This window comes from Myotis nattereri (assembly GCF_964212035.1).
Source record: "Myotis nattereri genome assembly, chromosome: 5".
Lineage (NCBI taxonomy): Eukaryota > Metazoa > Chordata > Mammalia > Chiroptera > Vespertilionidae > Myotis > Myotis nattereri.
In genome coordinates this window covers 79,743,751-79,748,057 of record NC_138080.1, presented here as the reverse complement: position 1 = coordinate 79,748,057, position 4,307 = coordinate 79,743,751, and positions in this window count along the sequence as shown.

Sequence of the window (4,307 nt, the reverse complement as noted above, 5' to 3'; positions counted from 1 at the left end):
GTATTCTCCTTATAAAAAAGAATAACACAGAGAAACTCAAGATGACTCAGCCTGATAATATGGGAGAAGCTGGGTTCAGAGCTGGCTTAAGCTGCTTCTCAAAATCTTCACCAACACCACAGACGACTAAGATGGTCTCTTAGTATCCACCAACCCTGTGCTACTGTTAGTGTTTGCCAGTGTTTTATATATAGAACTAGAGGCCTGGTGCATGAAATCTGTGCACTTGGGGTGGGGGTGGGGGTCTCTCAGCCTGGCCTGCACCCTCTCACAGTCTGGGAGCTCTTGGGGGATGTCGAACTGATGGCTTAGGGAGCAGGCCTAAGCCGTCAGTTGGACATCCTTAGTGCTGCTGCGGAGGCAGGAGAAGCTCCTGCCACCACTGCTGCACTCGCCAGCCATGAGCCTTTGCTGAGTGGTGCTCCCCCTGTGGGAGCGCATTGACCACCAGGGGGCAGCTCCTGCATTGAGCGTCTGCTCCCTTGTGGTCAGTGCGCATCATAGCAACTGGTTGCTCCGCTGTTCGATCGATTTGCATATTAGCCTTTTATTATATAGGATGATTTGTTTTTCAATAAGCCCAGCAGTCTCCCAAAGTTTGCTACTCTCTATACTTCAAGTATAAATAAATAAGTAAATAATGGGGATACCACTGAAAGGTGACTGGGTTAAGAAGAGGTATGGGCCCTGAACTACTTTGGCCATATCTGCTCATCAAGTTGCTATAGAGAAGATTGCTTGCTTCTCCTGTAGTGCACACCCACTTCTACTCTTCCACCTACTCCACCCAGTCTAACAAGAGTCTGTAAAACACAGATACACAATTTCAGTGTTGTTGACTGCCTAGGAACATTGGGTTTTTATTAGTAACTAGAGGCCCAATGCACGAAATTAGTGCATGGGTAGAGTCCCTAGGCCTCCTGGCGATCAGGACCAATCTGGGGCAACTGGTGAGGCAGTCGGGGGGGCCCCTACTGGCACCTGCCTTGGCCGGCCTGGGGCCTGCAGACTGGGGGCAGCTCCTGCTTTGAGCGTCTGACCCCTGGTGGTCAGTGTGTGTCATAGTGATCAGTCATTTCACCCATTGTTCCCCTGTTTGCTCGATTTGCATATTAGGCTTTTATTATATAGGATTTTTGGTGTATTGGTTGGGAAAACAGAATTGATTTGTATAGCTTAGGTCTAAAATTTGGGGCTCCATCATTGAATCCTTGGGTTAGGAAATATTTCTGAATGTTGTTAGTCTATCCAGTAAGTGATAACAAAAATATCTTCAACTATATTTGATATTCTACAAACTTGTTTCTCAAAGCCTTCACTCTCCTATAAGGAAATATTTCTTATTCATACATTTTTTTTTTAGGTATTAACCACATTTTGTCTTTAATCTAATATACCTTCATAAGTATAAACTAAAACCTTAGTTGATTCTCTGAGCCTATACTTTTACCAGTTTAGGGAAAATCAAGGTTGAGGAGCATCTTGAAAAATATTAGTATCTAAATGCAAAGTCTCAGTTATCTGTGTTACAGTTGATAGATTATACCAGAGGTTGGTGAAGAAAATCTTCCTTTTTCTCTCACCCTGCTATAGCTATCCTTACCTCTGTCAAGGACTCTCTATCTAAAAATCAATTTTAAAAACCTTTAAAAAAATAAAATGAAGAGAAAATATTTGAAAAGGGATCAAATAGAATTTTCTAGAAATTATGAATAAATAACTTAATAAAAACTCAGTTGAAGGGTTTGAGAGAATATTGAGCAAAGCTAAAGAGAATTAGTGAACTATAGGGTAGACCAAAAGATATCCGGGATGCTTTGAAGAGAGAGAAAAATACGGAAAATATGGAAGAATGATTAAGATGTGTGGTGAGCCCTGGTTGGTGTGGCTCAGTGGTTGAGCGTCATCGTATACACTTAAAGGTCATGGGTTCAATTCCTGGTCAGGGTACATGCCTGGGGTGCAGACTGTATCCCCATGCAGTAGGGGGCATGCAGGAGGCAGCCAATCTATGGTTCTCTCTCATCCATGTTTCTCTTTCTCACGCTCTCTTCCTTACTCTATCTAAAATCAATAAAATCATTTTTCTTAAAAGATGTGTGGTGAGTAGGATAAGGGGATTTAGCATTCATTTAATTGGGGTGACATAAGGAAAGGAGAGAAAGAATGGGACAAAGGCATTGTTTGAATATTAATGACTAAAATATTTTAGAATGAGTTAAAGAAGCTCAACAATTGGATAGGGTAAATAAAAAAATCCACCCATAAAAAAGCTGTGGTACATTTACACAATGTGATACTACGTGAAAAAGAAGCATCTCTTACCCTTGTGACAGCATAGATTGATCTGGGGATTATTATGCTAAGTGAAATAAGCCAGTCAGCGAAAGACATGTCATATGATCTTACTTACATGTGGAATCTAATGAACAAAATAAACTGAAGAATAAAATAGGTCCAGAGGCATGAATACATGGAACAAAATAACAGATTTCAGAGAGGAGGGAGAAGGAGGGGACAGGAAGAGATTAACCGAAGAACACATATACAGAGCCCATGGACACAAACAATAGTGTTGTGAAGGCCTGGGGTGGAGTGGGGGCTGGGTGGAAGGGAGCAAAGGGGAAGAAAATGGGGGACATTGTAATACTGTCAACAATCAAAAAAAAAAAAAAAGAGTTTCACTGAAGACACAGCATAGAAACTATATCAAATAATAGGCAACGAAAAAAAAAAAAACCTCAGAAGCACCAGAGGAAAAGAGTAGATTACTTTCAAAGGAGAAATTGTTGGATTAATAGTTGACTTCATAACAACAACAATAATGAGGAAGAGTGATTCTTTATCATAATGTCGGATATTGAAACAACAAGAATGACCTGAGGGTTTCTGGATTTGGCAACCAGGTTGATGATAGTAGTATTTTTTTTAAAGCCTTACTTGAGGATATGTTTTTATTGATTTTAAAGACGGGGGCGGGGGGGGGGAGGGGGAGGGAGGGAGAGAGGAGGGAGGGAGAGAGAGAGAGAGAGAAGAGAAGAGAAGAGAAAGATACTGATTTGAGAGAGAAACATCAGTTGATTGCCTCTTGTACATGCTTCAACTGGGACTGAACCCAAAATCTAGGTATGTGTCCTGACTGGAAATGGAATCCTTGACCTTTTGGTATTCAGAACGAGCCACACTGACCAGGGCAATGAAAGTATTCTTTTTATATATTTTATTGATTTCAGAGAGGAAGGGAGAGGAAGAGAAAGAAATATCAATGATTGGAGAGAATCATTGAATGGTTGCCTCCTGCAGGCCCCACAATGGGGATAGACCTGCAACCTGGGCATGTGCCCCAACCAGGAATCTAACCGTGACCTCCTGGTTCATGCTGGCCGGGCCATAGTATTCTTAACTGAAATAGGAACACAAAGGAGAGAAAGTGTGGAAGATGACAAATTTAGTGTGGGACAAGTTGAATTTGAGATGCTTGAAGGACAGGCAAGTAGGGATTACCAGGAAGCAGCCATTAAGATTCCCCAGAGACGTCAGGGCCAAGGCATTTTTTAATTTTTTATTTGTTTTTGGTAGTTTTTAAAGCCAAAGTTATTCTTAGTTCTTTCTGAACTTGTTAATTTGCCAAAATGAGCTCATCTTGGCTATATTGTCTTGATATAAATTTTTTAACAGGTTTCCCAAATATCAGAGGAAAATTGTGACATTGAAGCCTTTAAAAATGAGACACTTTTGTATTTTAAAATGTTTGGATTTGCCCTCTATCCAGAGAGCTGGACTTGTTCAAGTAAAAGAAAAAGGTGTGTTGTTTTGTTTTGTTTTGTTTTGTTTTTTGGTATTTAGGAATGTGTTCTCTGCTCTTCTCTGCCATCTTGTGGCATGTAAATGGAATATCGCATTTGAAAGGAAAATAAGGAATTTATTTTGAAATATGTAACTTGCCAAAGAGAAGCAATATATAGTTGTGTGTGTTTATGATTCCAAACTTTGAAACCACCAAATCATAGCAATAGTTATAGGACACAGAAGCTTGTCTTTCTGTGGTATTTTCTGGATTTTCGCCTATTCTTCTCTTAACTCTTTTGCCTTGCTTCAAAAAAATCTGGCATTTTCAGTCTTATATGTAGTGCTAAGTAAACTGAATAATCAGTTAAAAATTTACTTAAGCACTTCTCTTAATTAACCCAGTGTTGGCTTTATGACCTGTATGAATGTGTCTTCTCCTTTAGTTCTACTTATATAGTATCTTTAACTATAGTAGCCATGCTGTACATTACATCCCAAGACTTATTTATTCTTTTAAA